The 15,043-nt window shown below is 38.5% G+C and overlaps 1 protein-coding gene across 4 annotated transcripts in view; it reads left to right on the plus strand.

Moving 5' to 3' along the window:
* The window catches only part of LOC120527669 (putative methyltransferase NSUN7), a 252,158-nt gene that overhangs the window by 162,976 nt on the left and 74,139 nt on the right, over window positions 1-15,043 (plus strand). The gene's annotated exons all lie outside the window — the stretch shown is intronic.

The following is a 15,043-nucleotide window of genomic DNA, read 5'->3' on the forward strand; positions in this document are numbered from 1 at the left end:
GGTTTTAGTTAAAAATTATATATATTTGTATCAAAACTAATAGCAGCAAATATAAGCAATGCAAAGAATAATTCAGACTGGGTGGATTACATTGTCATATCAGCAAGATGTTCTAGGTAGACCAGCTCTTTAGATACAAATGAAGCACTTTGCAAAAGTGTCAGAAAAACAGCAAGTAAACTAAAGGCTTCATGAAAAGTTGATCTGAGGGAAACATCTTTTGAAAAAAATTCTTACACTGGCTTACTTGTTTTCACCACATCAGCAGAGCCTATAGTTTCTCAAAACACACATAATGTTACTGAATTATTATCACAGTCAAGGTTATATTCTTTTTTTTTTTTTTTGTTTTTTTATTTATTTATTAATTTTATTACAATCAATACATAGCAATCAAGTTTTTACAAAAAAGAATTATGCTAAGAACAGATCGATCCCCACCCTTGAGAGAGAGAGCAAGCCAAACGGTGTAAAATTTAAGGCTTTTAAAAATACCTAAATCAACAAATTCTCTGTGCTTTATAAAATCATTTCAAAATATTACTGATTAGATCCTGCCATGTTTTGAAAAAAGTCTGCACAGATCCTCTAACCGAGTATTTAATTTTTTCCAATTTTAAATAATATAACACATCAGTTTCCCACTGACTTAAAAGAGGAGAGTTTGGGTTCTTCCAGTTTATCAGAATAAGTCTGCGTGCCAACAGTGTAGTGAATGCAATCACAATTTGTTTGTCTTTCTCCACTTTAAGACCCAAGGTTATATTCTCATGGGATTCTAAAGCTGCACTTCTAACTGAGCAAAATACTCTAAATCCTGCTTTTCCTTTAAGCTTTCCCAGAATGCACTAAACTTATGTTCAGTATGACAACACTAAACAGGAGCCAGATTTCATTCACAAAGTCTCACAGAGTCATGATGATATATTGGTTTGAATTTGCAAATTCAGAATGAAACCAGGATGAACTGTATTAGATGAGATTCACTGTTTAAAAAGGCAAAATATGTTTGTAATAAATATTGTAAAAATAAAGAGATCATAAAGAGTTGGGGACCCCTGGCATACCCTCTTTAATATCCAAAAAATAAATGTAGAAAAATACAGCACATTAGCTAATCACAGCTTTTCAACCCACATAATTAACTGCCTGGTAGAGGTCCAACCTTGTTGGTAACTGGTTACAAAGTGAACGCTGACATCTGGTCAGCGAGATCCTTAAATAGGGCAGTAGGTAGAAGAAGTGGGGCAACTGACAATTCTCTGGCAGTGATGTCAGACCCCATCCTGTGGGTGTTCCTCCATTCTAAGACAGCAAATAGAAGAGAGGATAGTGTTGGTGTCACCTTATCAAACTTCCGCTTTTGTTTCTCTTGACAACGACCCATGTGACACTCCCTGTTCTTCCGCGTATGACAATATATGAAATATAGTTAGATTATTATGCTATACAATACAAGCGACACATTAACCAAGCAATGTTCTAGTAATGTACTCATTAAATTAATGTAATATTACTTACATTTCATAATTACATTATCTTTATTACTGCAGAATAGTGTTGGTCTCACCTTATCAAACTTCCCCTTTTGTTTCTCTTGACAACGACCCATGTGACACTCCCTGTACTTCTGTGTATGACAATATATAAAATATAGTTAGATTATTATGCTATACAATGCAAGCGACACATTAACCAAACAATGTTCTAATAATGTACTCATTAAATTAATGTAATATTACTTACATTTCATAATTACATTATCTTTATTACTGCATATAAAATTATGTTTTTCAGTTCAACTAATATAATTACCCACAGGCCTTGCTTTGAAGGAATTAACAAAGGGGGGCAAAATTAACAGAAGCATACTCTGTCTCTGCTACTTCCAGTAGATTTGATATGTATTCACTTTTATATAATGCAAGTTTTTATTGTTCTAACTTTTTAGTTAATTGTTGAGTGTTTGGGAATTCAATTTTTTAGATTAAGCATTGTAATGAATAAGTGTGGCATACAGGTAAGTTGTGCTGGCTTTGATCTGCAGCTTGGTCACTGTCTGCATGTTCTCCCTTTGTCGCCTCACACCCCATATCAGATGCATTTTCTAATGCTAAGCAGTCCTGGTGTGTTTGGTGATGGTGTGTGCATGAATGTTTCCTACAATATACTGATACAATCAAAGCAGTGTTTCTTCCTTGTTCTAAAAGCTGCTAGCTACAATTACTCAGAGCTTACTAGAGATTTCAAACATACTGTGCTGTACATTCTGCAATCAGTTTAATTTAATCAAAATGTATGTACATTATTTATACTAAATTACAGAAGTCCACTGTGGTATGTAGGTAACCTCACATGCTATATAACTTTACAATCCAGGGCAGACTTTGGGCATCTTTTAGTTCATGTACCAAGGATAAACCAAGGTTGTGGAGAAAAGAATTAGTAAAAAAATATTTTAAAAAATGTTTTTTTTTCAAATGGCCGTTAAATTCAAAGATAACACTTTAATTTAGGTACTGCAAAAATGCATCTATTCCCTATTTAATCCTTATGTAACAAGACTTTAGCAAAGGCTTCATAGCTCAGTGCTTCAGTAAAGAGTTTATTCGTCTCTGCAATGACCTAATAACATATCTTCACTTTGGAGTTGTCTGAGGTGGCCTAACTAAGACACATTTTTCGTACTATTACATATTTAGTATAAGACCGGTGAATCCTTCATATTAGCAAATAATTTTACCCATAAGTCAATATGCCACAGTGCACAGAGATGAATAAGCTGTCTACTGATGTTATAGAAGTGTTATGAAGACCAAACGAAGCCTTTATTTAGGTCTTGTTACATAAAAGTAAATGAGTAAGAAATGCTTTTTTGCAGTACCTAAACAAAATTTTTACTAATTCATAGTTCTGTGCCAAGCAAGCACTCGGCAAAACAGTACATGTGTTTTGATATGGCAAAAATTATATAAAAAATAAATTCATAAAAATATAACAGATAAGACTTAAAAGCTCAAAACTTCTTCCCTTCTTTCTTCTTGAAAGATAGTCAAGGCAGACAATTTCCAGCAAAAACATTTTCTCACAAAAATAATCAGCCATTTTATCACTCAGCCCATTGTACATTTTCCCAGAACTATCTCCACGCTAACAGGCTTTTCTATGGTCTCATGTCCTGGCAAAAATCCAACTGTCTCTATACCAATTATTCAGAATGATCTTCCTTTACACACACTGCCCCACCTTCTCTCCTTTGGCAAAAGCAGAAAGACCCTAGCCCAAGCAGCCAACAAGTCAGACCGGAGCAATCTGAACTCCCTTCTATTCTCTTCTGACTGACTAGTGGCTGCAGCACTGTTTTAAAAGCTTGCAGGACTCCTCAAGCCAATCCTGAGAGTGTTTAATCCCCATCCCCACCAATAGGAGCTCTCGTCACCACACTTGCAACTAACCGTAACTAATCATTCATAACTCCTATAACTAGTACTGACCAATTTGTGCGTGTGCACATACCAGCATGCAGCACCTGCTCCATCCAGGCAACTTACTTGGCCAGTGCGCAGGTACCCTTTTCTTCTATTACCCTCATGATCTTCACTTGCCTCTTGCCACCTCTTTTAACTCTGCCAGCAATTAGCCCACTATTCTTATCTCTAGCACCAGCACCATGCCAAGATATCTGCATCTCTGACCCCATGCATGCACACAAAGCCTGACAGCTTTCCTGGACCCAAACACATCTACACGAGCACCCGCTCACAATGTTACACCATGTAGCTGGTCAGCCATTTCTTCCTGGCACCATCATCTAAACTAACAGGTTAGTTGAAGTAAAATTATTTAAAATTAAAATATAAATCTATAGGTCTCTCTATTTACAAACCAAACCTCAGCCCTTTAACGCCCTCTCATCCATTTTGTATACCTGCCTTCATGTTGGTCACATGTAATGGGTAAAAGCAGAGTGCCCTGGGTGCAGAACATAATCAAGTTTGAGCAAGATGTCAGTTTATCACAAGTTCACACTCACCTTTACTGCCAGTTTAAAGTAGCCGCTTAACCTCATGATGCGTCTTTGAACCGTGGGAGAAAGCTGGTCTGTATGTACCTTCAAAGATGAAACCATATTAAGTGTTCGCTTTCACATCTGTTGAGTGTGTAATGCAAATGTAGAAATGACATAAGTAAACAGTGAATGTTTTTGGACTTAAATGACTACCATAACTGCATTATCTCATGCATTTTACTGCAGCACTTTACTGTATTCCAATCTCACTCTAATCATATTGTTCAGCTATCATGAATTCTAAAACAATGTTGAGAATCTCTAATTCTAAACCTCTAGAAAATATTTCAAAATACCTGTCAACATTCTTACTGTGCACTTTTAGTCTGAGAGAGGTTTTCCATTTAATCTTCTTTGTTTTGAAACAAATCCAAGGTATCAACAGTTTCATTTTTATTGAATAAAATGTATTCTCAATTCTACTCTAAAATAAATGATGTACTGTAGCAGAGAGAAACACACAGACAGCTCACTTAATTAAATCTATTTCCACCTGGATATGAACCTTGAATTGAAAGAAAAAATATCTTGCCTTTCTACAGAACTTGTATATTTTATTGACAGCCAAACCTGCAGACCAAAGACTTCAATTACTTTAAAGGAAAAGAGAGAAAGTGATTATATTTGTATCTCAGAGAACAGCAGTTTCTCACTTGGGAAGTCAGCCTAAATACACAATTGGCTAACCTTAAAGGATTCAATAGCCAAGCAAGATTACCACCCTGAGCACGGAGCTGGGAACGATTCAAAACAGATTTTCTACAGATAATTTGGGAAGCATGTTGTGGACTACTGATTGTAAATCACTGCTACAACAGCATGATAAGGGCCATCAGTGCAACAGAAATTTCATAAGAGTGAACATCACGTTTCACATAAGCATTTTGCTGTAGTCTAATATAGATAACTCATGCCTGTGCTAGATTATGGGTGGCTTGAACCTTCACATTTCTCTGCTAAATTAATTTGTTGCAGAATCTAAGTTAGTCTGGTTTACAAAAAATGAGCATTGATGACGGATCAGTGAAGATGAAAATGTTAACCTGGGTTATATACACATCCCTGTTCATCCACTTCATCTGTAATTTGTGATATCATGGAGGTTAAACCATTACTAGTGGTGGCATACATAGAAAAACCTCTGGGATCAGTTTTTATGGAGCATACTGTCTTTTGATGCGAGTGTGGAACAAATGTATCTATTTCTAATGCCCTTCATTTGTGACATTTATATATGAATGTTAAACCCACTGATAACAAAAAGGTATTAGGAACATATTGTAAAAATCTGCAATATAAGCAACAGTTACTGTGGTGTGAAAATGTAAGTGCTGCACCGTATCCAAAAAGATACTGTATGTTCTTCAATATGCTTATATTTGCATGAATGGATAAGTAATCCTCATTTCAGTAATGTAAATATGAAAAAAAAATCTTATTTTACATATAACAATGAAAGTTATTCTCTCCTAACGTTTGTTTCACAAAAAGACTTAAATTTAATTGTGTACCATGAGAAAAATACATATAACAAAAGCTACAATAGCCAGTGTTACACTCTTTGGTAGAATATTTCAATTATTCTATTTTTGTCTATGAGTCTCCTTCGAGAAATTTCACCTTACACAGCTACATGATGTTTATATAGATTTATATTCATTAATTGATAACTTCTTGTTTGGATAATAGGCCTGCTGTTGCTGTCTGGTAAGAGGTTTGTGGGGGGCAGTAAGATGTGGTCAAATCTGCCCAGTTGTGTCATGGGTTTATATTTAAAGTCACTGATATTTAGATAGAACAGGTCCAACTTGTTGTGTTCGCAAATGGAACATGATGATAGAAATTTGTTCCTTCCAATGTTCCCTTGGTTGAAGTCACCAGTATTCTAATGTCAGAATGATTCATTATTATAGTGTTGGTAACAGAGTGAATCATTTCTCTTGTTGAATTTATAAACATTAACAAGGGTGATGTAACTTATTTCAGGAGGCAGTAACATGGACAAATTCAGTCAGCATTTCAATGGCAGGATTATACAATTTTAATTCTAATTAAAATATGCTTGTTTTTTTACCATTGTTCTTAAACTTAAATCTCCAGTCCCCCTCGTCTCTTTTTCATTCTGTTTGAGCATATCAGATGAAACCCGTCCAGCATTAAAATTGCATCTGAAATAAGATGTTTAAGTTGGTTCTCCACATTACCCAAAATGTCACAGTACCCGAACTCACCGTAACCCACTATGAGATATGACAATTCATTCAACTTATTTAACAGTGATTGAACATTTCTTATTATGTGGAGGCAGCTAGATAAGAAACCTTTCCACCTTACGTTTATCCTCACTCCAGAACTTCTCCCTTTCCTTTGAAGGTTTTCTTACAGGTACTGCCTGCTTCAAGTCCATCACAGCGTTTCTACGGGGAATATATCTGAGCTTTGACTTTGCCATTCCATAAATCTCCATTTCTTCTTTAGGAGCTATTCTTTTGTGGAATTTCTTGAGTATTTTATGATATTCACTTGTTGCAACATCCTTTAAAGGTTCAGCTTTTTCACAGATTTATATTGTTTTTCAAGTACTGTCTGGTGCAATATTAAATTTATGGTTGACACTGTAATGATATGTGGGCAAATCTCTGATGCAATAAAACAGCTCCAAACCATAATGCTTCCACTCCCACCATTATGTACAGTTGATATAAGGTCCTAACACTAAAATCTCTGAAGACTACGAAAAAACTTGTAATCTTGGGCCAATTTAAACTCCTTTGCACCTCTCATCATCAATGTGTTTTGTTTTGCAAATATGTTGATCGGCACAAGCAACAAGCAACCTGCTTTCCCATTCCCCCAAACACCTGATGGAGCTGAAGTTCTCCCAACTCAAGTCGTGTTTATTGTGGTGTGAGGTGTCTGGAGTTGTATAGGGTAAATAATATCGTTATTTGGAAAACATACATTTCATGTGTGTTCCATGTCTACAAAGATCTGTGTAAGTGTAGGAGAACACGAAATGCGAAGCAAGAAATCCTAAATAATACTAATAATGACGTGAAGTGTATAATGTGTGAAGACCTTAGTTCAAATTTCAAATAAACACGTGCGTCTTCAGGAATTCTAGTGCTAAACCTTTGAACTCTTTCCCAGCATTTTGACACTATAACCATGGCCCTCCCCCCAGCAATTTTCAACAATTTTGAAAACCGATAGATAGATAGATAGATAGATAGATAGATAGATAGATAGATAGATAGATAGATAGATAGATAGATAGATAGATAGATAGATAGATAGATAGATAGATAGACACTTTATTCATCCCCTCAGGGAAGTTTAGGCATCCAGCAGATCAAGCACATGAGTGTTAAAAAAATGTTAAAAAGTGTTAAATTATTGTAAAAGCAAGGAGAACATACATAAATAGATAGTAAACAATGTACAAATGTTCAGTTGTTACAGTGTTGAAAGGTAGAGTGGTGACCAGATAATGAGCCATTTTTATTGACAATAGCATTATAAAATCTCACAACAGTAGGAACAAATGATCTTCTAAAACATTCTGTTCTACTGTGCAGTGAGAGAAGATGACTACTACGTTTACTTCTCTGACCTGCCAAAATGTCAGAGGGTGACTGCTATTGTCAACGATAGCCTATACCTTCTTCCTCATCCACCTTTCCACCACAATTCCCAGTGAGTCCACAGTCCTGCCCAGCACAAGCCAACCTTCCTCACTAGCTTCTGCACCCTCTTAGTGTTCTTATCAGTCAACAACAACAATTATTTATATAGCACATTTTCATACAAACAGTAGCTCAAAGTGCTTTACATATTAAAGAATAGAAAAATGAAAGACACAATTATAAAACAAAATAAATCAACATTAATTAACATCGAATAAGAGTAAGGTTCAATGGCCAGGGGGGACAGAAAAAACAAAAAAACTCCAGACAGCTGGAGAAAAAATCATACAGTCATACTGCCTCCCCAACAAATGGCAGCAAAAAAGTGGATACTGGCAAAGACTTTCTGATATAACAAAGACAGCATTTCACTACGTATAATTGAATAATCTAAGTCTTCTGAGGAAAAAAAGCGTGCTCCACCCCTTCCTGTAGAGGACACCTGTGTTCACAGACCAGTCCACTCTGTCATCAAGGTTGACACCTAGATATTTATATAGTCTGTACCACCTCAATATCCTCCCCTCGGATGTTGGCAGCCTGAAGGAGGAGCTTAACCTTCACAAAAGAAAGTTTTGATTTATAAAAATAAAATGTATTATGTGATGATAAGCCACACTGTGTGAAATATAGCGGCCCGGACACACACAGGCAGACACCATTTCAGTCATCACCCACGTTTATTTACACAGTCACAAATGTTAAGTGCGCCGCCACCAAACCCCCAGTTCCCCAAAGTCAATAAGCACAGTCCTCTTCACACAAACACGGGCCTCTCTTCGCCTCCTGTGCCTCGACCTAGTCCTCCTCCTCACCCGACTCCAGCCACTCCATTGCTGACCACTCCCAGCCACCTGCGACAGTACTCCCCCGCTAGCTGGGACCTCCCGGGACCAGCGGACCATTCCATGAGGATGAAGACGCCTCGGCGCCAAGCCGACACAGTGCAGCATAGGGCCCGAGCCTGTAAATAAAACAGAAAAACAAGGGGCGGGGACGTTGCCCTGACGCAGCCCCTCGGCTCGTCCTCTCAGCTGGGCCAACGTTCTCCGCTCCGATCGACCCTCAGATGATCCCACGTTTGGCTTCCCCGTACGGTAAGTCCATAGTCCCTGCCACGGAAACACTAGTGGGCTCAGGCATTGTGTCCACCTCCCACGCTGCGGAGTTCTCCTCTGCCTCCACAGAGGACGGCCCTTCGTGGGACTGCACACCCAGCGTCACGTCCTCCCATGTCGGAGGAACTGGCTTCCCCAAGCCGCTTCCTCCGCTTACTTTGGGACGCCCCAGTGGCTTGGATCTGGTCATTGTAAGAGGGCATACGCGGCCCCGCTGGCTTCCGGAGCTTCACGGGGTCGGTCTCACCTACCTTCCCCGCTGTACCTCTCCGTCCAGGAGCTCCTGTAGTGTGCCGATTCTTTCTTGCCTGCGGCTCTCGACCTGACGCCACTGCCATCCCTCCTGAGTCCAGTGTCTCCGCCCGGAGGGCACATCGCTCGGCCGGCGGCGACAGCACAAGGCGCAGTTCTTCTCGCAGCACCTGTAACACAGCCGCCAAGGAGAGAGAAGCAGCCGGCAGTGGGCTTACCTTGTGAGTGGTTCCACCGACCGACTGCTCTCTATGGGTCTTTCCTTGCGGCCCACTCGGGTTTCCTGGGTGCACAGGACGGACATTCTCTGCTCTCGTCTTTGACCAACCGCTGGCGAGAGAACAGGACATGCTGTCAAATCTCGTGCCTGTATTGAGGAGGGACTTTTGGTCGGCCTTCACGCTCTCCTCTCACTGGAGAGCGTCTCTCCAGGCAGCATCGCTGCTGCTGTGGCTTCCACAGCCCCAGCCTCACCTTCTCGGCAGCCCCCTTCCTGGGCTCCGCGTCAGTGAGCCGCTCCTTAATTACAAAGTCCTTCAATGGACCCCCAATGGTCCATACAGCACTTCGTTGCTGCGGGGTTGGGTGCACGCCGCCCCTGCGGCACGTGGGTGGGCTCCCCTGTTGTGCCGGGCCTTTCACAGAAATATTTTGGGATACAGGACCCCACCTTGACCCAGGTGGATCATCCTGCCGGCTACGCCACTGTGAAATATAGCGGCCCGGACACACACAGCCGAACACCGTTTCAGTCATCACCCACGTTTATTTACACAAAGTCACAAATGTTAAGTGCGCCGCCACCAAACCCCCAGTTCCCCAAAGTCAATAAGCACAGTCCTCTTCATACAAATACTCGGGCCTCTCCTCACCTCCTCTGCCTTGACCTTGTCCTACTCCTCACCCGACTCCAGCCTTGATTGCAGGACGGTGGCTCCTTAAATAGGTGGCTGATTACCAACCACACCCAGCCACCTGCGACAACTGTTATAACAACTGATTTATACTATAGGACAAGCCATCTCGTTGTCTTTCAGTCTCGCAGTTTTGATCATTTTCTATCATTCATTGTAGGGTCCTAATAGCAAAACTGCACCTTTCAACAGATTTTAGTCCCAGAAGCAATGCACAAGAACATTTCACATAGTTTTAACCATCTCCCGTGGGGCTTTTACTTCTGGCGTCAAGCACTTGAACTCCCTCGAGCAAGTGCAACCTACTCTGAGGACAGTGGCAGGTAGTTAGTTTGACTGGGGCGGTACACCTGTCACAGTGTAACACAGAAGTACTATGGCGAGCTCAGGGAGGAATGAAACCTCCGGTGGAGCAGAAGGGCAAAGTTCTCTTTCCTACTTGTATTTCTCTGCACACACTAAGCATCTATTGTTCTGAGTTGATCCCACACTAAAGTACAACAGAAATCCTTTTCTTTCTCCTCTTGAAACCGAGAAAAAAACAAAACTGATCTGCAGCTAAAAATAGCAATGTAACTTGTGTAAGTAGTGTAACAGAGTAACAAGACCAGTCTAATATGGTGAAAGCTGGTATTTCGACCAGCCAGGTTATGTCGGCAGAGAGGTGTAGCAACCTTTTGGGAATATGACTCTACGGCATAGAACTGTAAGATTCTGAGAGTAGAGTAGCATACCAGAAGCATAGTGTAACAAATATGCGTAGGATGTTATTAATTTCAGCAGGGTTATGACGGTAGATATGTGGGTTATTATACTGGCCATTCAAGAATATACTTCTTTGCAGCTGGCCTAAAATTCAGCCTGCTCAAAGAGTTAAATAATTCCTCTGCCATATTTCATATCTTGCACTGAATTTGGAGGGACAATCTGGCCTGGGTAGATTGCCAGTGGTTTGAATTTTTTTCCATTTGTTATTTTTCAAACAGTGGAGTGATTGATGACAAATTGCTACGAATGGCTTTTAAACCCATCTCAGACTCTGCAGGGATATGCCCTGGTTCTCAGTGATCCTAACATATGCAAGTAGGTTATAAATAAATGGATTCATGTATCTGCCTGTTTTCATGTTGCACTTTGCACAGTTGTGGACACTGGGACAACGTGCAGACTGAGCTCTCAAAACAGAAGTTATTCATTTAAAAAGACTACTGATTAATGAGGTTGGCAGGGATATCAAAGCTGGCTAGTGCTGCTACCACAGTGCTCTAAAGTGCTTAATTGTGTTTATGTTACTCATTACTGACCTACAGTAAATGGGCCTGTTTAGAACTCGCACTACTGACCATTGTAGCCAGTCAGAAGGGATTGTGTAAAAGCAACAAAAGTAAGTGACCAGTATGCCAAGCTTAAAGTGCAGTTCTCTGTCCTAGAAGACTTCTTTAGGTGTTAACTGCAGCAACTGTGATGTCACCTTCTCATTTCTTACACACACACACCATCACACATAATTGTACAGTTTATGAAAATAAAGAGCAAATAAATGCTATTTTAAATGATCATCTTCTTATCATTCTGTTGCTTTGCTGGAGTTTGTTCTCTTTTTCGGTCATCTGTGATTTCTTAGTTAGTAGGATTAGTTCATTGTACAGTATAACGAACACTAGCTGTATTTTCATTTTTCAAATACTCAAGTGCACTAAATACTTTTAATGTTTACTCCAACATTGCTACCTCCATTTCCTTAGGCATGAGCATATGTTGATTTGCAGGGCTATGTCTTTTCCTGAACTATTGAAAGCAGCTTTCACTCGCTAGTAAATGAAATGCTGACAGAGTATGAAAACTTAATATGTTGCCCCTGAGCTATAGTAGGTAATTTGTTTATTGATGGTAAATGTCAGGCAATGCTTTTATTATTAGCTAACTTTGTATTATGAGTGAAATGTCTCTACTTAACAATTTATGAAATTGGTGTGTTTGCACAGACCAGTAGCCTTTTAGCCAGCTGAGCATCAAATTAACAGTGACACAGTTTACAAAGTGTGATTATAAATCTTTCCTAAGCAGCTGACAAACAGCAACATGTTCATGGTGATACTTTATTGATTTTCAGTACTAAAACTAAACCAATGAATGTCATTAACTTGTGTGCCTGATTAATTGCCTCATTGCATGATTATTTAATAGACATAATCTATATTCTTGATGGTGTACACCGCTTAATGTTTTTAAAGACTTTGAACATAGCTCTCTAGTTCAAAATGAAAAAAATAGATCCACTTGCAAACGGTTATTTCATTTTCTTTTTCTCTTTAAATTTATTTCAACTTTCAAAGTATTCTAGAAAAAATACTTATTGTAATTCAGTAAGCTAAATAGAGTTGATAAAGCATCTCGTTTTGCACCAGTCAGTAGAGAATGAGAATTGAAGTGTAGTGAAAGGTCAGAGGAGCTGGCTTTTAGCGATTAAGGATTTTCTCTGACTTTTGTAGACAGTAATGTTTGAGGGTGACATCAATAAGTAGTTAAAATATCCTGAAGTGGTATCAAATTGTGCCTACAATATAAATGTGATTTTCTGTAATTTTAAACTCTCTTACTACATTTTTGCCCATTTTCTGCTACTTTGATTTAAATGTCCATAACTGTCTCACATCTCATTCAATATTCATATTTCATATTTCAAATAAATGGCAAACATTTCTCTTGCAGAATATTTGCCACCCATTATAAAATTATTATCTCTGCATAGATTACATCAGAATAAGTTGTAAACTTTAACAATAATTCTACCAAAAATACTTTAAACGTTTTTCTTACTTTGTGTTGGAATCAGTTTCTAGACACCATAGCACTAACACAGAATTAGTAGGGAACAACCAAAAAAATTATTTTCAAACATCCGTAACTAATATGTATAATTTTTCTGTTTGGAACTACAGTAGAGTCTCGCTTATCCTACCTTTGCTTATCCAACATTCCGTATTATCTGACGTCCCACTGCAAAAAAACAACAAACAAAAAAAAAAATACACATCAATCGGCAACAAGGGCTGCAAGTTGCGAGCGTGAGCGTAGTTTATTTTTTGTTGCTCCTGACTCTGCCGTAGCTAATTACAGTGGAACCTCGGTTTGCGAGCATAATTCGTTCTGGAACTGTGCTTGCAGTCCAAAGCACTCATGCAGTGTATCAATGCGAATTTCCCCATAAGAAATAATGGAAACTCAGATGGTTCGTTCCACAACCCAAAACTATTTATATAAAAATGATTAATACAAAATATAAAGTAAAAATACATAAAGCAAATTAACCTGCACTTTACCTTTGAAAAGAATCATGGCTGGTGTGAGTGAGTTTTTAAACTCTTGTGGGATTTCACCCAACGGGATGACACGCAGAAGAGCGTCTCAAAGCAATCGCAGTTTCCCAGCACTGTAGCAGTTCAATGTAAAAGCCAGGTTAAGTTAGGTTTTGTGTTGCAATTACTTAGTAAGTTTTCTTGAATTTTTCATTTAAGCTGGCACTTAAGTCTTCAATCTGCCTCAAGAATGATTAGTGAAGGTGGTAGGGAATGAAAACGGTGCCCATACGCATGCGCCGCATGGCCGCACTGCTGCTTGTGTCCTCGAGTTGATTCTACAATAAAATCAAATAAAAAGAGTAATAAAAATCATCACCCTGAAAGTGGATAGTAGCCGTCACGTAGTATATGTGTACCAAATTTCAAGTCAATAGGTGAAACGGTTTGCGAGCTACTAGGTGATTTAAAATCCTGGACAGACAAACGAACAGCCACGGTAGCGTATTATATAAGAAGATAACAATATGTGAAACATTTGCTTCCCTTCCTTCTTAATAAAGGACAATTAATGACTACTGTTTTTTCACAGAATTAATGAATCGTCTAATTAAATTCCACACTTATATTATTTTGAACATGCCCTTTCAATGAATCAAGTCAATTGCTCAGAACAAGCAGCATGCATGTCATGACAGTTGGGTCTGTTGTTTTTCCTTTACACTACTACATCTACAAGTAAATTATTTTCCATGCAGAAATATCACTGCTGCTATTAACACTGGTAAATCAGGTTACTGATGTTGTACTGCAAGTTTTAATGCAAGGGATATACTATATATATAAATATTCATATCGAGAGACAGAGAGAAACACAGAGATACACACTTGTACACTTACATAAGATTTCGAGGCAGTCCTCCACTTGCCTTTCCTTTGTTTTTACAGGTGTGCAATAGAACAATCATAAACCATAGTTGGATAAGCAACTAGGATAATAAAATGTATTTGTTCTGGAATAAAAACAAATGAAAGATATGATAAATGTTAAGGGGGGACTTTATATTAGATAGCAAAGTTGATCATTTAGCCATGATTACTTGCTGAGTGATCCCTTTCACCTTCTTAGCAAATCTGTTTTATTTAATGATTTATAAAATGTAGTTCAAAGGTTAGTCAGCTAAGGATGTGTTAGCTGTTCCATAGATGAGCCATCTAGTTGCTCTTTGAAGAACTGCATGGAATTACATTTAATTGACAATCAACTGTTGAATTTTGAAGGTGATCAAAAGCCAAAAGACAATTTTGTTGCTGTCACTAAATCTCATTTTATTGTCAAGCTGTCCATTGATCCATGTGTCCATTTCTAGAAACCTTGTAGTCCATGTGCAGAGACAATCCAATAAATAATAATATATGTAATGTTGGTGGTGCAGCAGGTAGGATTGTTCTGCTTGGACCCTGGTTTAGTTCTCTGTAAGGGGCTTTTTGTATAGCATTGCTGTGAATGCCCCTGTTCAATACATATCGCATTCAGAAGTCGGAAAGACAGACAGATAATACTAATTACAAAGATACACTGGAAAATCTTAAATATATAATAAGTTATAAAGAAACACGTTTAGATTTAATTGATTATTACGAAATAATCTATTTGACAAATTATTTTTAATTAGTGAAAAATAAAAGGGAAATTGTGTTGGAG

This window comes from Polypterus senegalus, chromosome 4 (genome assembly GCF_016835505.1).
Source record: "Polypterus senegalus isolate Bchr_013 chromosome 4, ASM1683550v1, whole genome shotgun sequence".
Taxonomy (NCBI): domain Eukaryota; kingdom Metazoa; phylum Chordata; class Cladistia; order Polypteriformes; family Polypteridae; genus Polypterus; species Polypterus senegalus.